Below are 26,444 nucleotides of genomic sequence, written 5' to 3' on the forward strand. Positions count from 1 at the left end.
CAGAACATTCTCCAGAATAGATTACATACTGTGTCATAAATCAGGTCTCAATCACTACAGAAAGATCATATTCCATGCATATTTTCAGACCACAACATTATGAAACTTGAAGTCAACCACAAAAAAAAAAAAAATTTTTTTTGGAAAGACCATAAATACATGTAGGTTACAGAACATCCTACTAAAGAATGAATGGGTTAACCAGGAAATTAAAGAAGAAATTAAAACATACATGGGAGCAAATGAAAATGAAAACATGACAGTCTAAAACCTTTGGCATACAGCAAAGGTAGTCACAAGAGGGAAGTCATAGCAATATAGGCCTAACTCAAGAAGCAAGAAAAGTCGCAAATACACAACCTACCCTTACACCTAAACAAGCTGAAAAAAGAAAGGAAGTAAAGCCTACAACCAGCAGAAGAAGGAAAATAATTAAGATTAGAGCAGAAATAAATCATATAGAAATCAAAAAACAGTAGAACAGATCAATGAAACTAGGAGCTGGTTCTTTGAAAGAATTAACAAAACTGATAAATCCCTGATAAGTCAGACTTATGAAAGAAGAAAGATCACATCCAACACAGCAGAAATACAAACAATTAAAAGAATACTATGAGCAATTATATGCTTAAAAATTGGGCAATTTGGAAGAAATAGATAAATTCCTAGGAACATATAAACTACTGAAACTGAAACAGGAAGAAATAGAAAATCTGAACAGACAGATAACCAGCAAAGAAATTGAATCAGTAATCAAAAATCTCCCAACAAACAAGAGTCCAGGGCTGGATGGCTTCCCAGGATAATTCAACCAAATATTTAAATCTCTTTTTTTTTTTTTTTAAGATTTTATTTATTGACTGATGAAAGACAGAAAGAGAGGCAGAGACACAGGCCGAGGGAGAAGCAGGCTCCGTGCAGGAAACCCAATGTGGGACTCGATCCCAGTACTGAGCCAAAGGCAGACGCTCAACCACTGAGCCACCCAGGCATCCCTCTACCAAACATTTAAATAATGAATACCTATTCTTCTGAAGCTGTTCCAAAAAAATAGAAATGGAAGAAAAACTTCCAAACTCATTCTATGATTCCAAAACCAGACAAAGACCCCACTAAAAAGGAGAATAAAAAGACCAATATTCCTGGTGAACATCAATGCAAAAATTTGCCACAAAATACTAGCTAACCGAATCCAACAGTACATTAAAGGATTATTCAGTATTAACAGTGGGATTTATTCCTGGACTGCAGGGGTGGTTCATTATTTGCCAATCAACCACGTTAATAATTTTTTAAAAAGGATAAGAACCATATGATCTTCTCAATAGATGCAGAAAAAGCATGTGACAAATACAACATCCTTTCTTGATTAAAAAAAAAAAAAACCCTCAAGAAAGTAGGGCTAGAAGGAACATACCTCAACATCATAAAGGCCATATATGAAAAACCCACAGCTAATATCATCCTCAATGAGGAAAAACTGAGAGCTTCTCCTCTAAGTCAGGAACATGACAGGGATGTCCACTGTCACCACTGTTTTTCAACACAGTACTGGAAGTCCTAGCCTCAGCAAACAACAAAAAGAAATAAAAGACATCCAAATTGGCAAGGAAAAAGTCAAACATTAACTCTTCACAGACAACGTGATACTCTGCGTAGAAAACACAAAAGCTCCACCAAAAAATGCTAGAACTGATTCATGAATTCAGCAAAGTGACAGGATATAAAATCAATATACAGAAATCGGTTTCATTTCTATATACCAATAATGAAGCAACAAAAAGAGAAATTAAGGCATCTATCCCATTTACAATTGAACCAAAAACCTAAGATACCTTGGAATGAACCTAATCAAAGAGGTGAAAGATCTGTACTCTGACAACTGTAGAACACTTATGTAAGAAATTGAAGAAGACACAAAGAAATGGAAAAACATTCCATGCTCATGGATTGGAAGAATAAATATTGTTAAAATATCTATACTACCCAAAGCAATCTACACATTCAATACGATCCCTATCAAAATACCACCAGCACGGGATCCCTGGGTGGCGCAGCGGTTTGGCGCCTGCCTTTGGCCCAGGGCGCGATCCTGGAGACCCGGGATCGAATCCCACGTTGGGCTCCCGGTGCATGGAGCCTGCTTCTCCCTCTGCCTGTGTCTCTGCCTCTCTCTCTCTGTGACTATCATAAATAAATAAATAAAAAAAATTAAAAAAAAATACCACCAGCATTTTTCACAGAGCTAGAACAAACAATACTAAAATTTGGAACCACAAAAGACCCCAAATAGCCAGAGCAATCTTGAAAAACAAAAGCAAAGCTGGAAGCATCACAATTCCAGATTGGATCTTACTATGTTTTTCAGAAGTGTATATTCTGTTTTTTGCTGTTTCCAGTATACTCTACTGTGGGTAAAATGCTATTAAACAGTATCACATGCTATAAAGAAATCATTTGTGAAAGGAAGAGTCAACTAATATGGCAAACTTCATTGTTGTCTTATTTTAAGAAATTTCCACAGCCACTCCAACCCTCAACAACCACACCCTAATCAGTCAACAGATATCAACATCAAGGCAAGACCTTCCACCAGCAAAAAGATGACAACTTGCTGAAAATTCAGATGATGGTTAGTATTTTTAGCAATAAAGTATTTTTATTAGGGTATGTACCTACGTGGTCTTTTAGACATAATGCTATTACACACTTAACAGAGTACAGTATATTTATTGTAAACATAACTTTTATATGCACTGGGAATCAAAAAAATTTTTACTTTATTGTGATTCATGCTTTATTGTGGTGGTATGGATCCAAACCCACAATTTCTCTATGGTATGCCTGTATTTTATTCTTAACGTCTTCCCCCAGCCAACAGATTCGCAACCACAAGTTGCTAATAATGCAGGGTCTCTTTCCTCACATTGCTTTTTCTTCACATTTAAAAAAAACAGTGTATTTCCAATTCCTCACTCAGTTTCTCCTCTCCTCTTTTTGTGGTACCAAACTAGGTATTGAGAACTTCCTGCTGGCAGCCTATGAATTTTTCCAAAATTGTTTATTTTTGCTCCTTAGGGCACACCACTTTCTTTGGAACATATATTCTTTTGGCTTTTATGGAGATCTGCAAATAAATTTAGGCAACCTATTTCATCATTTTCTCAAACTCATTTGGCCTTTGTTACATTTGACAGCTCTTACTCAGTTTTATGATTTGGTGTTAGAAATATTTCCTACTCTTACTAAGATGGAGTTTGCATTATTCTATCTTCATCCTCCTTTTTTCCCCTGGTGATTTCTGAGAGAAGTAGAAAATGTCATTATTCTACTATTTAAAACTCTTTACTGAGCCCCTTTTTTTTTTTTTAATAGGGATTGCACTGCTTTTCAGAAAGCATGACAATTACTCTCCTAATACAGAGACACATGCATTAACCCTCTCTTGATTCTTGAGTAAACAAGATAAAATGATACTTTGTTGAAGGAGTGCATATTCAATGAGCTGAATCAAATACATTCAACTATGAAGCATAATAAATTAAGGAAAAAAGTGATTCCAGCAGAAAAACTGATGTGTGAGAAATCCATTTTAAACTCAGATTCTATGCTATTTATACTATGACCCTGTATTAGGCATTTTGCCCTCAGATTGTTCTCTGTAAACTTAAAATCTTTGTAGCATGTATTTTGGGTAGAATTTAGAAATCCTATTTACATTTATAACAACTAAGTAATTTTGAGAGTTAATATCAATTCAACCAAAAATTTATGAAGTGTGTATAGTTCACCTCCCCAGCCTCCAAATTATTCCAATAAGCCTAAGGAAAATTCAAGCCATGCAAAATATACAGCAGGCTGTAGAGCCCTTTCTAGTTATAAACGTAACGTATGTGCAAAACCAACTGCATTTGCCAAAATGTAAATAAGTTGCTGAGATGAAAAATTTTTTATTTATTTTCCTACTTTATTATTTTTTTAATGTAATCTATACACCCAAAGTGGGGTGGGTACTCATGACCCCAAGATTAAGAGCTGAGCGCTCTACCAACTGAACCAGCCAGGCACCCCTTTCCTACTTTAATCATACATGATGATTATATAGAAATTCTGATAAATGATACTTGTTTTTTATAAACTGTGATAAAACCTCAAGTAAATTCTCAGGACACAAACAGAAGGAAAAATGTCTTATATTGAAAATAATGACAGGGATGCCTGGGTGGCTCAGCAATTAAGCATCTGCCTTTAGCTCAGGGCGGGATCCTGGAGTCCTGGGATCTAGTCCCACATCAGGCTCCCTGCATGAAGCCTGCTTCTCCCTCTGCCTATGTCTCTGCCTCTCTCTCTCTCTCTCCTGAATAAATAAATAAAATCTTAAAAAAAAAATAATATACCACATTTTTAGGACCTCTCAAACTTAAAATAATTTGAAATGAGTTAAGATTAGATAAACAAGCTAACTTCTCAATGGTGTATATTAAACAAAAGAACATGATAACATAAAGAAATCCAGCAGTGTTCTATGTATAGTTTCCTAGACATTTCACTTAAAAAAAAAAATGTTTTAGGGATCCTTGGGTGGCGCAGCGGTTTGGCGCCTGCCTTTGCGCGATCCTGGAGACCCTGGATCGAATCCCACGTCAGGCTCCCGGTGCATGGAGCCTGCTTCTCCCTCTGCCTGTGTCTCTGCCTCTCTCTCTCACTGTGTTCCTATCATAAATAAATAAAAATTAAAAAAATAATAATAATAAATTTTTTAATTTTTATTTTTTTTTAATTTTTACTTATTATTTATGATAGTCACAGAGAGACAGAGAGAGAGGCAGAGACACAGGCAGAGGGAGAAGCAGGCTCCATGCACCGGGAGCCCGACGTGGTATTCGATCCCGGATCTCCAGGATCGCGCTCTGGGCCAAAGGCAGGCGCCAAACTGCTGCGCCACCCAGGGATCCCAAAAATTAAAAAAATTTAAAAAAATGTTTTAGGGCAGCCTCGGTGGCACAGCGGTTTAGCGCTGCCTGCAGCCCTGGGCATGATCCTGGAGACCCGTGGGATCCAGAATCCCACGTTGGGCTCTCTGGGTGGAGCCTGCTTCTCCCTCTGCCTGTGTCTCGGCCTCTCATTCTCTCTCTGTGTCTCTATGAGTAAATAAATAAAATCTTTTAAAAAAATGTCTTATGTAGAGAAAGATAAACATGGATCTTTTTATTTTGCAATCCTGGGCAAGTTAGAGACTGGTAGCTGACTGACCTTTTAAGTTTTCTCAGTGGCCACATTTTGGTTATTGATGTACCTAGAAGTATGTAAATTAAGGTTTCTTCTGGAAACCCACCCAACCACCCCCCACACACAGAATCCACAGCAGTGGATATGAGTTCTGTGAAAACTTCTATCCAGCCAGGAACATAATAGAGGTTTTTGCTTACTTTGCTTTACTTTGTGGAGTAAATAAGGAAGCAACTGCTTTTGGGTAACAAATGCTTTTTTTCCCTTTTTTAATATTCTATTATGAAAATTCTCAAATGTATGGAAAAGTTTTATTTTATTTTAAAATAAAATATAATTAAGTATAATTAAATTAAATATAATTAAATATAATTAAACTAAAATATAATAAAATAAAATATAAGATTTTATTTATTCATGAGAGACACACAGAGAGAGAGAGAGAGAGAGAGGCAGAGACACAGGCAGAGGGAGAAGCAGGCTCCATGCAGGGAGCCTGGTGTGGAACTCGATCCCAGGTCTCCAGGATCACGCCCTGGGCTGAAGGCGGCACTAAATTGCTGAGCCACCAAGGCTGCCCTGTATGCTGCTTTAAAACAAAAAATAAGGTGGAGACCTGGGACCCTCTGCCTGTGTCTCTGCCTCTCTCTCTGTGTGTGTCTCTCATGAATAAAATCTTAAAAAAATAAAATAAAATAAAGCAATATACAGATATCAGTATACTTCCCTTTAAACACTTCAGTATGCATATAATTAACTAGAATTCAATATTTACAAGTTTTAGTAAAATTCACACGTAATAACATATACAAATCTTATATGTACTTTCACTGAATTTCTTTTTTTAAAGATTTTAATTATTTATTCATGAGAGACACAGAGAGAAGGCAGAGACATAGGCAGAGGGAGAAGCAGGCTTCTTGCAGGGAGCCGGATGTGGGACTCGATCCCGGAACTCCAAAGGAAGATGCTCAACCACTGAGCCACCCAGGCGTCCCACTTTCACTGAATTTTGACAAGACCCTATCAAGATAAAGGATACCATCCTTTATCACCAAGATAGTTCCTTCATTCCTTTCTAGTCAATTAGCACTCCTAGCCTTCCACTGTTCTTACCTTTTTCTACCATAGATTAGTTGTACTTCTTGAACATCATATAAACAGATTCATATAGCATATGCTCTTCTAAGCCTTTTTAAAAAATTATTTATTCATGAGAGACACACAGAGAGAGGCAGAGACATAGGCAGAGGGAGAAGCAGGCTCCCCATGGGACTTGATCCCAGGACCCCGGGAACACGACCTGAACCAAAGGCTGACAATCACTAAGCCACCCAGGCACCCCTCTTCTAAGGCTCTTTCACTCAGCAAAATGTTTTTGCAATTCAGCCATATTCCTGTACATCAAGAATCCATTCCTTTTTTATTACTGAGTGCTTTCCATTGTGTTAATATACTACAGTTTATTTATTCTCCTGTTGCTGGACATATGGGCTGTATCCAGTTTTGGGCTATGATGAATAAAGCTGCTATAAACATTCTTGTGTGAGTCATTTTGTAGACATATGTTTTCACTTCTCTTGGTAAACACCTAAAAAGAAGTGGAATTGCTAGGTCATAGGGTAGGTGTATGTTTAGTTTTATAAGAAACTATAGACCTTTTCCCAAAGTGATTGTACCATTTTTATATGCCAACTGACAATGTATAGAGTTCTAGTTGTTCCACATCTTCATCAACATTTAGTGTTGTCAGTTCTTTTAATTTTAGTAATTCTGATGCCTATGTAGTGGTATCTTTAGATTTTACTTTGCAATCAAACCTTTTTTTAAGACTTAATATAATAATAATACATAATAATCAGCATTCTGATACTCTTATCAGGACTTTGTGACATTTGAAATTATTTATTATTATTATGTTTGTTTTTGCCAAGCAAAGCAATTCTATCTTACTTTTTTCTTTTTTTTAAAGATTTATTTATTTATTTATTTATTTATTTATTTATTTATTTATTTTTGATAGTCATACAGAGAGAGAGAGGCAGAGACACAGGCAGAGGGAGAAGCAGGCTCCATGCAGTGGGAGCCTGACGTGGGATTCGATCCCGGGTCTCCAGGATCGCGCCCTGGGCCAAAGGCAGGTGCCAAACCGCTGCGCCACCCAGGGATCCCTATTTATGTATTTTTATTTATGATAGACACAGAGAGAAAGAGAGAGGCAGAGACACAGGAGGAGGGAGAAGCAGGCTCCATGCCGGGAGCCCGACGTAGGACTCGATCCCGGGACTCCAGGATTGCGCCCTGGGCCAAAGGCAGGCTCCAAACGGCTGAGCCACCCAGGGATCCCCTATCTTACTTTTTTTCTTAAGGATTTTATTTATTTGAGAGAGTGAGCACACAAGCTAGGGGGTGGGGGGCAGGAGGGAGAAACAGACTCCCCACTGAGCAGGGAGCCCAACACAGGGCTCGATCCCAGGACCCTGGGATCATGACCTGAGCCGAAGGCAACGCTTAACCAATCAAGCCACCCAGGCACCCTAACGCTATTCTACTTTATTTATTTTTAAAAAGATTTTATTTATTTATTCATGAGAGACACACACAGAGAGAGGCAGAGACACAAGCAGAGGGAGAAGCAGGCTTCATGCAGAGAGCCCGATGTGGGACTCGATCCCGGGGCTTCACGATCAGGCCCTAGGCTGAAGGCAGGCACTAAACCACTGAGCCACCCAGGGATCCCTGCAATTCTACTTTAAAAAGCAAAAACATAGTTAATGGAAAATCTTTTAATACACCTATATTAATGGGCATGGTCCTACAAATTTAATATTTCCAAGTAAGCAGAAAAACAAATGTCACACATTAAGTAATTAATATCTGATAACCCTGATAATACATTGACACTCAATACCCTAATAATCTCAGATTAAACAGTCATTTAAGTCATGAATAGATGCTAAGGATAGAAAACAGAAAAGAGAATAGAGGATATCATTTCATGAAAACAAAATGCTTGAGATGGTTATATGAGGGGAAAATATGACATAAAAAAGGAAAATGATCATGGAACTTAGCAACAGCAGTATGTGTCAAGAAATGTTATAGAATTGCAATCTATATAAACTACTGAATTAGTAAATTCATTATCAGTCTAAAGATGTAGTACAGGAAAAGTTATGAAGGTAAGTGAACTTAAAAAGTGTAAATACCTAAAACTGTTTCCACCAAAAAGATGTAATATTTTTATCACCATAGCTTTACAAAGACAGCATACTTTATATGACCTTCTAGTAAAACATAATCTTTTTTATTTTTAACAAACACAGGCTAGTCTTTAAAACATTTTCTACAAGGTTGTATTCATGGTAAATCAATGCAAACAGCCCCGATACACCTTCAGAAATTTACACTTTTAGTTCCCTGAGCACAGCAAGCACTACATAATAGCTTAAAAATAAAACAAAGAAAAACGTGGGTCTCCAAATTTTACCTAATTAAAGAATTAGTATCGAGGAACCCAGGTGGCTCAGCGGTTTAGCACCTGCCTTCGGAACGGGGCATGATCCGGGAGACCCGGGTCGAGCCCCACATCGGGCTCCCTGCATGGAGCCTGCTTCTCCCTCTGCCTGTGTCTCTGCCTCTCTCTCTGTGTCTTTCATGAATGGATGAATAAAATCTTTAAAAAAAAATTAGTATCAGTAGTATTACATGTTATGGGCTGAACTGTGTTGCCCCAAAATTTGTATGTTGAAATCCTAACTGCCAGTAGCTTATAATGTGACTGTATTTGGCAATAGGGTCTTTAAGGAGGTAATGACTTAAGGCACCTGAGTGGTTCAGTATTTGAACATCTGCCTTTAGCTCAGGTTGTGATCCTGGGGTCATGGATCCCAGGAGTCCTCATGGGGAGCCTGCTTCTCCCTCTGCCTAAGTCTCTGACTCTCTGCGTCTCTCGTGAATAAATAAAATCTTTAAGAAAAAAAAAGGTAATGACTTCCCCTTAACTTAAAGTGGACCTGATCCATTATGGCTTGTGTCCTTATAAGAAAGGACATTTGGATACATACAGGTACAGAGAGAACACAATGAGAAGACACAGAGAGATGATGGCCACCTATACAAGCCGAGGAAGGTCTCATAAAAACCAATTCTGCTGACATCTTGGACTTCTAGCCTACAGAACTATGAGAAAATAAATTTCCATTAATTGACCACCAAATCTGTGATACTTGGTTATAGTAGCCTTGGAAAACTAAATACAGTAAAACACTAATGGTGTAAATATTTTCATATTAAAATCTGTATTTATCGCACTTTTTCTTTTAGTTTCAGATTAATTTAAGATCCTGGCCTTTGCTAATTTAAATGGCAGCTCTAGCAAGAAAGCAATATGAAAGTAGGAATTATTCAGATTAGAAAGAATAGTGACCTGTGACTCAAGAGAACAGGTCTTTTAATCATACTGTACTTCACTTATACATCCAATGAAGTATGGAATTATGGTACCCTTACCATTCCTTTCTAGCATCTATATATATCTGTTCTATACTTTTAGCCTTAGCTATTTATCATCCACCTATAAAATGATCCTTCAAAATATAACTTTGATAAATGAGATACATGAAAGACTTCTAAAGATGGAGAAAAAAGTATTATTCAATGTTAAGCCAAGAAGTAAATGAATTTACTTGAGGTGGCAATGTTATAGTAACAAAGGCACTTGATTTATCTATTCTGGGAAACTAAGAACAGTGAAGAAACCGCAATTCAAAAACTTCACCGAAGACTCCATTACTTAACTATTTTTGTAAAGTAGCTACAGGAGGCCAAAAGACTCAGAATACTGTATAACTGGTTTAAAAGCAAGTAAAACATCTCTATAGTATAAAAATAAATATATTTGAAAGCAAAGCTATTTATTACAAGTCCATAAATTCTGACAAATCTAGATCAGGTTAAAAAAACTAAATTGTGGGGACGCCTAGGTGGCTCAGGGGTTTGGCACCTGCCTTCAGCCCAGGGCGTGATCCTGAAGTCCCAGGATCAAGTCCCACGTTGGGCTCCCTGCATGGAGCCTGTTTCTCCCTCTGCCTGTGTGTCTCTGCCTCTCTCTCTCTTTCTCTCTCTCTCTCTCATGAATAAATAAAATCTTTAAAAAACAAACAACAAAGAAAACTAAATTGTGACTTAAGACCTCAAAAAGAAAGCACAAAAATCAAATTCAATGTTAATCAACATTTTTAAAATCAAGAGTTTCTTATTCATGTTATAAGTAAAATAACTTGCTTTTAAATATATACATTTTAGGGCAGCCCCAGTGGTGCAGTGGTTAAGCGCCACCTGCAGCCCAGGGCGTGATCCTGGAGACCCTGGATCAAGTCCCAGGTCAGGCTCTCTGCATCGTGCCTGTTTCTCCCTCTGCCTGTGTCTCTGCCTCCCTCTCTCTTTCTCTCTCTCTCTCTCTCTCTCTGTGTGGGGGTCTCTATGAACAAATAAAGTCTTTAAAAAAAAGTATGTACATTTTATACATTTGAGTTGATAACATTTATATATTATAAAGTCAATTGTACTAGAAAATGCGGTTGTTTTAATTAAGGGTAAACACTTTAGATCTGAAGTTGTAGGTAGTATTGCAGTCTTTATCAGCCTTAACATCTAGTTGTTTTTCTCTATTTTGTTTGTGTCATGTTGTATAGAAGACAATCCAGTTTCCAAATGATACGTAAACAGTAACAGACCCTAGGATCACAACCTGAGCCAAAGGCAAATGCTCAACCTCTGAGCCACCCAGGCGCCCCTGGTATTAGAATTTTATTTTTTTTAAAGATTTTATTTATTTATTCACGAGAGACACACACACAGAGAGAGAGAGAGAGACAGGCAGAGGGAGAAGCAGGCTCCATGCAGGGAGCCCGATGTGGGACTCGATCCCAGGTCTCCAGGATCACACCCTGGGCCGAAGGTGGTGCTAAACTGCTGAGCCACCCAGGCTGCCCCTGGTATTAGAATTTTAAAAAGGGATCTAGATGTTAACACACACACACACACACACACATAGTTTTTTTTTTCCCCCCCCACACACATAGTTCTAAGTAAGTGGACCACTACTTTTGGTTAGCAGGAATGAAAATTTAGGGGACTTTACACTTTTCACGTTCACTATAGTTTGATTTTTAATTATAACATAGTATTACTTTTATAAATAAAATAAAAAAATAAATAAAATCAATCAATGGCATAACCCGGAAGCCTGACAGCTTTTATTATATGAGCTATTTAGAAATTCTAGATAACCATGTGGCTAGGGTTAAGAATCATCTGCTTTAAGAATCAATCCAATCAGGGCACCTGAGTGGCTCAGCTGGTTGAGCGTATTTTGGATTTCAGATCAGGTTGTGGTCTTGGGTGGTGAGATCAAGTGCCACTTCAGGCTCCTCACTCAGCATGGAGTCTAGATGAGATTCTCTCTCTCCCTCTGCTTCTGCTCCTCCCGCTGGTTGTGCCCGCAAAAGTGTACTCTCTCTCTCTCTCAAAACAAATATAAAATAAAAATAAAATCTTGAAAAAAAAAGAATCAATCCAATCATATCCTATAGCTCAGTCACCACAAGCCAACATTTCTCACATAATCCCTTGTATCACAATCTCTCATCTCCATTAAACTCTAGAGTCCCTTAAAATGAACCAGACTCACATCCCTCCCTCTTCAATCTCCCCAGCCTTCCACTGTGCTCTTTGGAACTCAAGGTATGTCATCAACAAATGTCCTATATTCAATCTCTTCCCTGAGCATTCTGTTCTTTTCACCTTTTTACACTAACCCAAACCTGACTCCCTTGAAGATATTGTTTTCCCTGGAGCCCTCTCAGGCAGTGCCAGTTTTTTCTTCAATCCCTCAAATAATCTGGTCTTGAAATAGGTTAAGGGACACCTGGGTGGCTCAGTGGTTGAGCATCTGCCTTCGGCTCAGGTCATGATCCCAGGGTACTGGGATCAAATCCTGCATCAGGCTCTCCGCAGGGAGCCTGCTTCCCCTTCTGCCTATGTCTCTCCCTCTTTGTGTCTCTCATGAATAAATAAATAAAATCTTAAAAAAAAAAAAAAGAAACAGGTTGTCTTCTTTGTTCCTTATTGCCACCTACCTTCTCCCTAAAACCCTTTATTATTTACGTTATCAGGCTATTTCATTCACTAGCCACTACCATTAGTTTTCAGTAGACCTCTCCATCACATGGCTTCATTATTTGAATATTTTAGCACATATCTTACTGTCACTCTTTCCGCCACAATGCTTATACATTTTTAGTGATTTCAATATAAACACAGATGATCCTTCCAACACTTAGACATCACAGTTTCTTGACCTCATCACCACCAATGATCTTGTCCTTGTCTTCAACTCAGTCCCATGACCATCTCCTAGGCCATGTCATTACTAATAACTAAACCTTTATAATATCCATTTCAATCATCTTACTCTCTACCTACCACTTCCTATCTTTCCAAATCACTCCATATAGGACATGGACTTCAACAATCTTAACTCCACCAGGACCTTCAATCCATTTTCCCTACACTCTCCACTACTCTCCCCTGGCCCACCATTATAATCAAACTCTCAAATCTCTTATTCTTCTGCCAAACTTACTTTGTAAAATCCTGGTTAACTCCAATACTCTCATTACTGCAGCCGTCATCCAAACAGCTGAACATGACCAAAGTATAATTCAAACGTACTGACTTGTCTGCCTTTAATTCATGACCACTAACTTTAAGAGGGCCTTAGTGTTGTTTAACAACTTACTATATATATATATATATATATATATATATATATATATATATATATATATATATATATATATATATATGATTTTATTTATTTATTCATGAGAGACAGAGAGAGAATGGCAGACATGGACAGAGAGAGAAGCAGGCTCCATGCAGGGAGCTCGATGTGGAACTCAATCCTGGGATTCCAGGATCACGCCCTGGGCTGAAGGCAGATGCTTAACCACTGAGCCACCCAGACATCCTACTATATTTTTTTTCTTACTCAATCTCTCTCTCCTCCTTCCCTCTCATTTTTGAGAAAACAAATGATTAGAACTCAAATAAGCTCCCACCACCAAATATGCTAAACCATGTGTACCTGTAGCCATAAACTCTTCCATTACGATGGCAAAAACTGTCCATGCTCCTAAGCCCATTTCTTCCACTTACCTAATTAGATTGTACACCCTATTAACAACCAAGGATATTACTCTTGAAATTGTCTTCTCTCTCACATTATCAACTTTCCCACTTTGAGTCATTCCCAACAGTATAAAATTATCCAATGTTAAAATATAAGTTTCTTGACCAACATCTCACCTCCCCAGCCAACATCCCATTTCTCTGCTGTTGATTACAACCAAACTTGAAAGAGCAATGTACTTGGTGCCTCTATTTTCACTACCCCCACTGTCTCTTTAAAAAATATTTTTTTTTTATCATGGTAAAAACACACAACATAAAATTTACCATCTTACTCATTTAAGTAAACCAGTGGTGTTAAATACATCACCACCATCCATCTCCAGGATTCTCCTCACCTTGTAAAACTGAAACTCTGTACTCATTAAACATTAAACAATAATTTCCCATTCCCTTCTCCCCTAGTCCTTGGCAACCACCATTCTACTTCCTGTCTTCTCATTTAAGAGAAGTCATACAGTATTTGTCTTTTTGCAACTAGCTTATTTCACTTAGCATGATTTCCTCAAGGTTCACCCATGTTGTAGCATGTGTCAGAATTTCATTCCTTTTTAAGGTCGAGCAATGTTCCAGTGTATGAATATACCACATTTTGCTTATCCATTCATTTGTCAATGGACACTTGGGTTACTTCCACATGAAAAATGGAACATAGGTGTACAAATATCTCTTTTGAGATTTTGCTTTTAATTATTTTGGGTATATACCCAGAGGTGGAATTGCTGGTTCATATTGGTAATTCTATTTTTAATTCTTTTGAGGAAATGCTACACTGTTTTTTGTTTGTTTGTTTGTTTTTGCTACACTGTTTTCAACAAGCATACCATATTGCATTCCCATAAACAAGGCATAGGTTTCCAATTTCTCTATATCCTCAACCAATACTTGTTATTTTCTGTTTCTTTTTTGGCAGTAGAATGAATGTGAAGTGGTATCTTATTTAGTTATTATTTACATTTCCCTAATGACTAATGATGCTGAATATTTTAAATTTTTTAATTTAAATTCAATCTAGTTAATATATTCTGTGTGTTATACGTTTCAGGGAAAGAATTCAGTGATTCATCGTTGATATTATATAATACCCAGTGTTAACAAGTGCCCTCCTTAATGCCCATCACCTAATTAAACCATACTCCCACCTACCTCCCCTCCAGCAACCTTCAGTTTGTTTCCTAGAGTTGTCTCTTATACTTTGCCTTCCTGTTTTCATCTTATTTTATTCCTCCTTCCCTTTCCCTATGTTCACCTGTTTTGTTTCTTAAATTCCAGATATGAGCAAAATCATGTTATCTGTCATTATCTGATTGACTTATTTCACTTAGCATAATACCTTCTTATTCCATTCATGTTGTTGCAAATGGTAAGATTTGATGGCTGAGTAACATTCCATTGCATATATATACCATGCCCTCTTTATCCATTCATCTGTTGATGGACATCTGGACTCTTTTCATAGTTTGGCTAATTGTGGACATTGCTGCTATAAACACTGGGGTGCATGTGCCCCTTTGAATCACTATGTTTGTATGCTTTGGATAAATAAATTGCTAGTTGTAGGGTAGCTCTATATTTATTTATTTATTTATTTTAAGATTTTATTTATTTATTCATAAGAGACACACAGAGAGACAGAGAGAGGCAGAGACATAGGCAGAGGGAGAAGCAGACTCCATGCAGGGAGCCTGATGCGGGACTCGATCCCAGGACTCCAGGATCACACCCTGAACTGAAGGCAGATACTCAACTGCTGAGCCACCCAGGCAACCCAGTAGTTCTATATTTAACTTTTTGAGGAACCTCCATACGATTTTTCAGAGTGTCTGCACTCTATTCCAGTTTACATTCCTACCAACAGTGTAAGGGGTTCTCCATATCCTCACCAACATCTGTTATTTCCTGAGTTAATTTTAGGTATTTTGACTAGTGTGAGGTAGTATCTCATTGTGGTTTTGATTTGTATTTCCCTGATGATGTTGAGCATCTTTTCATGTGCTCATTGACCATTTGTATATCTTCTTTGAAGAAACACTTATTCAAGTCTTTGCCTATTTTTGAATTGTATGTTTTTTGTTGAATTTTAGGGGTTCTCAAATATATTCTAGATATTAATCCCTTATGAGATATAGGATTTACAAATCCTTCCATTCTGTGGGTTAGGTTTTAATCTGTTACTAGTATATATATTTTTTTAAGATTATTTATTTATTCATGAGAGACACAGAGAGAGGCAGAGACACAGGCAGAGGGAGAAGCAGGCCCCCTGCAGGGAGCCCAATGCAGGACTCGATCCCAGGACCCTAGGATCACACCCTGAGCCAAAGGTGGACACTCAACTAGTGAGCCACCCAGGCGTCTCTACTAGTGTATTTTGATGCACAAAGTTTTTCATTGTCACGAAGTCCAATTTGTCTATTTTTCCTTTTCTTGCCTATGTTGTTGGTGTCATACCTAAGAAATCACTGTAAAACCCAATGTCATGACGCTTTTGCCCTAGGTGTTTTTTTGTTTGTTTGGTTTTTTTTTTTAGAACTTTTACTGTTGTAGGCCTTACATTTAGGTCTTTGATCCACTTTGAATAAACTTTTATATATGCTGTTAGGTATGGGTCCAACTTCATTCTTTTGTATATGGATATCCAGTTTTCCCAGCAGACTGTCCTTTGCCTATTGAATGGTCTTGGCAACCTTGTAAAAAATAATTTGACCATACATGCAAGGGTTTACTTCTGGGCTCTCTATTCCCTAGTCTATATATCTGTCTTTTTTTTTTTTTTAAGGATTTATTTATTTATTTGTAAGAGGGAGAGAGAACACATAAGCAGGGGGGTGTGGCAGGCAGAGGGAGAGGGAAAACCAGGCTCCCCACTGAGTAGGGAACCCAATGCAGGGCTCCATCCCAGGACCCCAGAGACCTGAGCTAAAGGCAGATGCTTAATCAACTGAGACACCCAGGCACCCCTATATATCTGTCTTTATGCCAGTAACACACTGTTTTGATTACTGTAGCATTATGGTAAGCTTTTAAATCAGGAAGTGCAAGTCTTCTACTTTTGTTCTTCTTTTTTGAGATTGTTTTGGCTATTTGGGGTCCCTGAAATTCCTTATTGATTTTATGATAGATTTTTCTTTTTTTTTAAGATTTTATTTATTTATTCATGAGAGACACAGAGAGAGAGAGAGAGAGGCAGAGACACAGGAAGAGGGAGAAGCAGGCTCCATGCAGGAAGCCCAATGCGGGACTCGATCCTGGGTCTCCAGGATCAGGCCCTGGACTGGAGGTGGCACTAAACCGCTGAGCCATCCAGGCTGCCCTATGATAGATTTTTCTATTTCTGCAAAAACATCATCGGGATTCTGAAAGGGATTGCACTGAATATGTACTTCACCTTAGGTAGTATTGATATCTTAACCATATTATGTATTCCAATCCATGAACATGGGATGTCTTCCCATTTAATGTCTTTAATTTAATATCTTTCATTTCTTTCATTATACAAGTCTTTCACCCCTTGGTTAATTCCTAAATATTTTATTCCTTTTGATGTTATGACAAGTAGAATAATTTTTGTAATTTCCCTTTCATATTGTTCAATGTTTGTATATAATAATGCAACTGATTTTTGTGTGTTCACTTTGTATCCCGCTACTTTGTGGAACTCATTTATTAGTTCTAACAGTTTTTTTTTGTGGGATCTTTAGGGTTTTCTAAATATAAACTCATTTCATCTGTTCAGTTAACTGTTGTGACTAGAATGTCAGTATTATGTTGACTAGAAGTGGTTATAGCTCTGCTGTCTCTCCTTTATGGTTCAGTTAGAAGGCTTAGGTCTTAGAGATAACAATATCCCAGTTTACTTAGATAAATTTTAGACATCATAACTATAGCTCATAAAAACAATGTCTTTTCTATATTTTATCTAGATTTCGATTTGGGGTTCAAGAAGCAAAGATCATGGTTGAATCTGAATATTTAAAAATATCTGAATAAATATTTCTTCAGTTTTTTAGAAGCCTGTAATTTTTTAAAGTATGTATTTTTTAGGGAATAAAAAACACTCCACTAAAAAACATGAATTTAATATTGTAATTCAGAATGAGATAATATAATATTAATTCTACCCTTACATAAAAAAGGGTTTTCTTTTACTTGATACAAATCCCAGTCATCTAAGGAATCTCTATCAGATAAAGGAATATGCCCTCAGGAATTCTACTGGTTAAATAGTTCAATTTCTGAAGAAACTATTTTTAAATAAGCCTTAAAAATGCACTAAACTCCCAATACAGTTGGCAGCTCCAGAAAAAACTTAATTATCCTCTCATTCTTTTAACTAACATCCAAAGAAACCAATCCAGTGACTACCATAGTACTTATTACCTGCTGTGTGCACAGTCAAATGGATTCCCCACTGTTAAATTCAGGAAATAAACTAGGGAAAAAGGAAAAAAAAAGAAAGAAAAGAAAGAGGAATGCTTGTCAGGGTAACTAACAAAATACAGCAACCAGGGACAAAATGAGACTCTCAGCCTGGCTTTTGATACTGGGAAAGAGCTGAGAAACTATTTTTAGGAGTTATATGAAAAATATCCAGGAAAGGGATCCCTGGGTGGCGCAGTGGTTTGGCGCTTGCCTTTGGCCCGGGGCACGATCCTGGAGACCCGGGATCGAATCCCACATCAGGCTCCCGGTGCATGGAGCCTGCTTCTCCCTCTGCCTATGTCTCTGCCTCTCTCTCTCTCTCTGTGACTATCATAAATAAATAAAAATTAAAAAAAAAATTAAAAAAAAAATATCCAGGAAAATCCTTTGTTCATAGTGGTAAAATGAAACTCAGATTATGGATGGAGTAATTTGCTGCAATTTTCTTTAAATGCTACCCCTTAGGGAACCAGAAAATAAAATTACAATTTGACTTTGAAATGATCTGGTAGGATCAGTAAATGAAACTGAAAAAAAAATGTAAAGCAAACAAAACAAAAAGATGAGTGTTAAAACATTTTTGCAGAATAGTACAAAGAATGTATTATTCTCATAATGAGAAAAAATAATTGACAGTAGACACTATAGGAGGTTTCAAAATAATTTTACTTTCCAGCTCTAGCTTCTCTTTTAAAGTCACCATAAAATTGGTTCTGCTGCTGAAGTTAAACCAAGAGTAGTAGCATCAAGCTGAGTGAATCTGATTGCAGAGAGCTACTGTCTATTTTTAAATGGTTTTTGGAAAGGCATCTCCTTCATGGAACTGCTGAATTATAACCTTAACCATAGCAAAATCTCTGGGCATTGCCTTAGGAAAAACTGTCATAGAAGTAAATGGACTGGAAGAAATAGGAGAAGGGATGCTAAATAAAAAAGTACTATAATTGTCCAGCTAGGAAAACAAATAGATGCAACAATAGTAATAATTATAATAATAGTAAACTCTAGGTCTTATCAGAAAAAAAATTTCAACACATCAGGTGTACCTTTTAATTTCCAGTGAATAAAAAAAATAAATAAATAAAATAAATAATAATTTCCAGTGAATACAGACAGTTCTTACAGTTACTGAATGAATCTCTGTTAACTAGCTAATTAGTAGCATATAAATATTACGTATTTGTACAGTACTTTATGTTTACAGAGGGTTTTCACATATTTTATTTTGGTTACCCTTATCAAACCCTGTGAGATAAGTATAATAGATTTTAAAACATAAATCATAGGGGCACCTGGTTGGCTCAGTTGGTAGAGCATTCAACTCCTGATCTCAGGGTTATGAGTTTGAGCCCCCCATTAGGCACAGAGTTTAATTAAAAAGAAATCATAGAATTGAAAGGAACTACAGAATTCACCTAGTCAACACTTCAGTTTGCAGGTAGGGATTCTCTCTATAGTATCCCTGACATCTGATTAGTTAGCTTCTGTTATAATTTCTTTAGCAATAGAAAATTATCAAAGGCTTATGAAGAATAAACGAAATTGAGTGTTTTCTTAAATAAGATCAGGAAAATGGAGCAAGAGAAAATTTTACCTCTATCAGCAATTTTGTTTATTGAGAATTTATTTTTTTTAAGATTTATTTCTTTACTTATTCACAAGAAGGTTGGGGTTAGAGACCCTGGGTCTCCAGGATCAGGCCCTGGGCTGAAGGCGGCGCTAAACTGCTGAGCCATCCAGGCTGCCCTGTTTATTGAGAATTTAATATGTGTCAGGTACTGTCTTTATGTACCTGATCTGGGTCTCCAGGATCAGGCCCTGGGCTGAAGGCGGCGCTAAACTGCTGAGCCATCCAGGCTGCCCTGTTTATTGAGAATTTAATATGTGTCAGGTACTGTCTTTATGTACATGATCTGGGTCTCCAGGATCAGGCCCTGGGCTGAAGGCGGCGCTAAACTGCTGAGCCATCCAGGCTGCCCTGTTTATTGAGAATTTAATATGTGTCAGGTACTGCCTTTATGTACATGATCTCATTTAATCCTTAAAACAACGTTAAACTAAGTTGCGCCAGTTGCTTAATTGGAATATTTTACTTAAAACTTTTCTCAAATTATTTAATGACCTTTAAATTTTATTTATATGAAGCACCTCTGAGAGTCCATGTTAAGTAGAAGACATGGCTAAAGATACGATTATTCTCATTCTATAAATGTGAAAAATGAGTTACATCAACTAGTCCTACTTGGGAAGTAATGGGGCAGGAGTAAGAACACACACCTTCAGTCTTTTCATCCAAAATTAATTCCATTTCAGTTAGAACAAATTATTTTAAGATTTGTGTGGAATCAGAAAAGACCCCGAATAGCCAGGGGAATTTTAAAAAAGAAAACCATAGCTGGGGGCATCACAATGCCATATTTCAGGTTGTACTACAAAGCTGTGGTCATCAAGACAGTGTGGTACCGGCAGGCACAAAAACACACACATAGATCAATGGAACAGAATAGAGAATCCAGAAGTGGACCCTCAACTTTATGGTCAACTAATATTTGATAAAGGAGTAAAGACTATCCACTGGAAGAAAGACAGTCTCTTCAGTAAATGGTGCTGGGAAAATTGGACATCTACATGCAGAAGAATGAAACTAGACCACTCTCTTTCACCATACACAAAGATAAACTGAAAATGGATGAAAGATCTAAATGTGAGACAAGATTCCATCAAAATCCTAGAGGAGAACACAGGCAACACCCTTTTTGTACTCGGCCACAGTAACTTCTTGCAAGATACTTCCACGAAGGCAAAAGAAAAAAAAGCAAAAATGAACTATTGGGACTTCATCAAGATAAGAAGCTTTTGCACAGCAAAGGATACAGTCAACAAAACTAAAAGACAACCTACAGAATGGGAGAAGATATTTGCAAGTGACGTATCAGATAAAGGGCTAGTTTCCAAGATCTATAAAGAATGTATTAAACTCAACACCAAAGAAACAAACAATCCAATCATGAAATGGGCAAAAGACATGAACAGAAATCTCACAGAGGAAGACATGGACATGGCCAACACGCACATGAGAAAATGCTCTGCATCACTTGCCATCAGGGAAATACAAATCAAAACCACAATGAGATACCACCTCACACCAGTGAGAATGGGGAAAATTAACAAGGCAGGAAACCACAAATGTTGGAGAGGATGCGGAGAAAAGAGAACCCTCTTACACTGTTGGTGGGAATGTGAACTGGTGCAGCCACTCTGGAAAACTGCGTGGAGGTTCCTCAAAGAGTTAAAAATAGACCTGCCCTATGACCCAGCAATTGCACTGCTGGGGATTTACCCCAAAGATGCAGATGCAATGAAATGCCGGGACACCTGCACCCCGATGTTTATAGCAGCAATGTCCACAATAGCCAAACTGTGGAAGGAGCCTCGGTGTCCGTTGAAAGATGAATGGATAAAGAGGATGTGGTTTATGTATACAATGAAATATTATTCAGCCATTAAAATGACAAATACCCACCATTTGCTTCAACGTGGATGGAACTGGAGGGTATTATGCTGAGTGAAATAAGTCAATTGGAGAAGGACAAAGATTATATGGTCTCATTCATTTGGGCAATATAAATAATAGTGAAAGGGAATAGAAGGGAAGGGAGAAGAAATGGGTAGGAAATATCAGAAAGGGAGACAGAATATAAAGACCAACTAGGAAACGAATGGGAAACGAACTAGGGGTGGTGGAAGGGGAGGAGGGTGGGGGGGGTGGGGGTGAATTGGTGATGGGCACTGAGGAGGGCACCTGATGGGATGAGCACTGGGTGTTATTCTGTATGTTGGCAAACTGAACACCAATAAAAAATAAATTTATTGTTAAAAAAATAAAAAAATAAAGTCCAAAATTTATTTTTTGGGCTTTACCACACCTAAATAAAGGAGTGAAAATTATTTATTCAAAGAAAAAAAAATAATTCCATTCCACATTGCAAAGTAGGTAAGCTACAATGCATTTTAAAAGAAACATTTTTAAAGTCCCTTAAATTTGCAACAAAAATAAACTATTTTTGTTTATTTGGGATATAATAATAGTGTTTAATACAGCCAACTCTGAGTTGAATGAGAGTTTAAAAAATATGGAATTCAGAACTTTTACAAATAAACAAACTACTGACCTACATGAATCTATGAAGTGTTTGGTCATTCCAACTACTGACATACTTAAGGGTTTCTACAAAAACAGGCATTAGCAGACAAATCTTTGACGCCAGTGAATAACTGTGGAAGATAAGGAAAAATGTAAAAAATCTAAATTTAAATGAACTTTGCCACAGATTATGTATACTTCTTAGTAAGTATAGTCTATGGAAAATCATAGTGGACAAAGCTTTTACAAAAATCACATCTTGCTCACATATTATCTCTATATCAAAATATGCTCAACTCATCACATCATATCAACATAACTTACCACTGGTAATATTAATCTTAACACCGGGTTAAAACAACATTTGCCAGGTTTCTCTATACTCTTTAATTTGGAAGTGAGTCAACCTTCAAGACAATGATGGAGTTCACTTCATCTCCTGGAAGAGAGCACTGAACTTCAGGGTATTTTAAAAACTTATAGGCCCAGTGTAGTCATTTGGAGAACATTCTATAAAACACCTAACCAGAGCTCCTTAAGGCCGTCAAAGTCATAGGAAACAACGAAAGAGTAAGCAACTGTCACAAACCAAAAATAGACTAAGGAGACATATCATTAAATATAGTATAGCATCCTGCAACAGGAAAAAGACATCAGTGAGAAAACTATGAAATCCAAATTAAGTCTGAAGTTTAATTAACAGTAATTTAATAAACAGTAATTAAAGCTGGTTTCTTAGTTTTTATCATGGTGATGTTAATATTAGGGGAAACTGGGAAAGAGGTAGATGGGAACATTATCTTAGCAGCTTCCTGTGTATCAAAAATTATTCAAAACAAAGGAATATATATTTTTTAAAAATCTGCTCAAGGCTATTCATTACCTTACTGACCAGCTGCTACAATTCTACATTTCTTCAATCCACTCCAGCCATACTGGCCTCCTTGTTAAGTCCTCAAACACACCAATCATGCCATCACATCAGACCCTTTGGCTCATACCCACTTCTTTCAAGTCTCTGCCAAATGTATTATTAGAATTTTCTTACCCATTCTGTATAAAAATAGCTGCTTATCATCTTTCTTATAACTTATTTGTGAATATACTGTGTATCTCCCTCTTGTCCTCCACAGAGGTACAATTTTGTTCACTGCTTTATCTCCACACCTAGAACAGCACCTGGTATACAGTAGGCACTCAGTATGTATTTGTTAAATGAATGGATGACTTCATATTAAAAACAGATTTTTAAAATCCTTCAGGGGCACCTAGGTGGCTCCGTCAGTTAAGTATGTGCCTTTGGCTCAGGTCCTGGGTCCTGCGGGATGGAGCCCCATGTTTGGCTCCCTGCTCAGTGGGGAGTCTGCTTCTCTCACTCCTTCTTCCCCTACCCCTGCTCATGCTCTCATTCTCTCTCTCAAATAAATAAATAAAATAAAATAAAAAATAAAATAAAATAAAAACTAAGATAAAATAAAATAAAATCCTTCAGGGATGTCTGCAGCTTAACAAGAACAAAACCTTAGGGCAGCCCAGGTGGCACAGCAGTTTAGTCCCACCTTCAGCACAGGGCCTGATCCTGGAGACCCGGGATCAAGTCCCATGTCAGGCTCCCTGTATGGAGCCTGCTTCTCCCTCTGCCTGTGTCTCTGCCTCTCTCTCTCTCTGTCTCTCATGAATAAATAAATAAAATCTTAAAAAAAAAAAAAAAAAAAAAAGAACAAAACCTTAAACCAAAAGAATGAACCTCTGGGGTTGTAATTTTAAATAGCATTATTAACTAATAGAAGTACTTAAAAATACAACAGAACAGCCCTCAAACCACCCCTTGAAATCATGTGTGGATTATTATTTCATCTGGTCCTAAGGCTCACTCCATTCTTTAGTAAGGCCTACACTATTCTATAGTACCCAGGAAGGTAGTTAAAGATTATCCCCTAATTCCTGTGTTTCAATAAAAATAGAGGGAAGAAATGTAGAAAAAGTTTATATGATCAGGGCCAAAGCAGGATAGTAAAGCTTCTTTTTTAAATATGTGAATTATAGAGATGACACTCTCAAACAAACAACTTTAAAACAGTGATATTTTTAAATATGGAGAGTTCTATATCTAAAACTAATTTCTCAGGTTCGGTAGCATATGTTACTCAAACAATAATGGTGCCAAATCATATTCTTTAATTTTAGATTTTAACTTGGAAGACCAAAGCCTAAAAGCTAGTTTTTAATTCTGATGGTCATACTAAAATCTAGGAATTCTAACAAATACTGTACAGCATCTGGCATGGTATCTCATCTTTACCTACAGCTAAGCATCACAAACTCAAAGTATTCTTGCTTCAGCAAGCCAAATGCTTCCAATATATCACATTCCCACTCACTATCAAACTCTTCAAGCACCAGACAAGTTGCTAAAAATGAAATAAAATGGGTTCTCAGAAGCAAAAAATGATTTTATTACAACTGAAATCCAAGATACACAGTACAGCTCAGGTGAACTAAAAACTATCAAGATAACTGGAATTACTAACAAAGCTGTGCCAATTTATATGTTCTTGTGGCAGGTTTTTTTTTTATTCATTCATTCATTCATTCATTCATTCAAGACACAGAGAGGGAGGCAGAAAGAAGCAGGCTTCCTGCAGGGGGCCCGATGTGGGACTCAATTCCAGGACCCCAGGATCACGCCCAGAGCCAAAGGCAGATGCTCAACCACTGAGCCACCCAGGCATTCCCTGCTGCAGGTCATTATAATAGCTAAAAAGCCTGATAAATGTCATTCATTTATTCAACTAATATTTACTAAGGGCCTGCAAACACACACCACAGGATGATCCCTTTTTATATTGTGGAGCACAGAAAGATATATAACCCAGTGGCCACCCTCAAGTAGTATGTCCATTAAATAATTAAAACACTACTCCGATTTACAAGTTCTATATAGTATTTTGCTTGATCAGGTTTGGCAGGTGCTACTATCTCTATTTACTAGATAAGAAATTTTTAGTTGAGGGACTCCTGGGTGGCTCAGTGGTTGAGTGTGTCTGCCTTTGGCTCAGGGCATGATCCTGGTCCAGGGACCAAGTCCCACATCAGGCTTCCTGCAGGGAGCCTGCTTCTCCCTCTGCCTATGTCTCTCTGCCTCTCTCTCTGTCTCTCATGAATAAATAAATAAAATCTTTTTTTTTTTAAAGAAATTTTTAGTTGAAAGAGGCTGAGAACCTTGTCCAATTATACAGAGCAAGTGGCAGAACAGTAGAGTTCTAATCTATAGGAAATTGGAGGAGGGAGAAATTACTCCTAGCAAGACCAGTAACTTTTGTCCCCACTGGCTCGTATTTTTGCACTTTGAATTTGCTTTATAGGCTTAATCTTCAACAGACTTACTTCTGCCCCAAATCCAAAAGATTTCTCTCATAGCCATACCACCAACTTTCTCCCAAATCAGCTGCTTGTCTAGGAGAATTTACCAGTTCTTATATCATGATTAAAAGCATTGGCTTCTGGGATGCCTGGGTGGCTCAGTGGTTGAGAGTCTGCCTTTGGCTTGGGTCGTGATCCCAGAGTCCTGAGATCAAATCCCACACTGGGCTCCCTGCAGGGAGCCTGCTTCTCCCTCTGCCCATGTCTCTGCCTCTCTGTGTGTCTTACACAAATAAATAAAATCTTTAAAAAAATAAAAAATAAAAATGTAAAAGCATTGGCTTCTAGTTATAAAAAAAAGTCACAAAGATGAAAAGTTCAGCATAGGGAATATAGTCGATAATATTATAATAATGCTGTATGGTGACAGATGGCAACTACGCTATTTGTGGTGAGTACTGAGTAATGTACAGAACCATTGAGTCAATGTTATACATCTGACACTAATATAATATTCTATGGGGCACCTAGGTGGCTCTGTTGATTAAGCATCTGCCTTCAGCCAGGCTGTGATCCCAGGATCCTGGGATCAAGCCTTGTGACAGGCTCCCTACTCATCATATAATAATATATATATATATATATATATATATATATATATATATATATATATATATATAACTATATATAAATAAGAATTCACCTCTTGAGAATGTTAGTCTCTTGAGGAGGATACACTAATTAAACAGATAAAATGTAAGATAGACTTATATGCTGGGTATAATAGAAATACCAAAGATAGCTAAGAAAGTTTCCTCTAAGAGGTGATATCTGTTAGCTCTTTAAAATATGTTTTGCTTTGCTTCTTCAGTTCAGCTTTCTCTTTCCCTTCAGGGCAAAAAAAAAAAAAGCCAACTAACATTCATTAAACTTTTACAATATTCTAGTAAATGTTCAACTAACAGTTGACACCATTTTTAGTGCTTCACATTTTATGACTCATATAATCTTCAAAACAATTCTATGAGAT

At 37.3% G+C, this 26,444-nt stretch overlaps 2 protein-coding genes across 3 annotated transcripts in view; one reads left to right on the top strand and one right to left on the bottom strand.

Annotated features, from left to right (window-relative positions):
- Window positions 1-26,444, top strand: part of TRIM37 (tripartite motif containing 37) — a 254,753-nt gene that overhangs the window by 168,371 nt on the left and 59,938 nt on the right. The window contains exon 27 of one of the 2 annotated variants that reach the window (XM_041724288.1): window positions 2,513-2,529. The exons of the other annotated variant lie outside the window; for it this stretch is intronic. The gene's annotated coding sequence lies outside the window, so the exon portion shown is untranslated. Of the gene's footprint in view, window positions 1-2,512; window positions 2,530-26,444 lie in introns of those variants that run through there. 2 annotated transcript variants of the gene reach the window in all.
- PPM1E (protein phosphatase, Mg2+/Mn2+ dependent 1E) overlaps window positions 1-26,444 on the bottom strand; it is a 219,650-nt gene that overhangs the window by 39,541 nt on the left and 153,665 nt on the right. The window lies entirely within an intron of this gene.

Source organism: Vulpes lagopus, chromosome 12, assembly GCF_018345385.1.
Source record: "Vulpes lagopus strain Blue_001 chromosome 12, ASM1834538v1, whole genome shotgun sequence".
NCBI lineage: Eukaryota > Metazoa > Chordata > Mammalia > Carnivora > Canidae > Vulpes > Vulpes lagopus.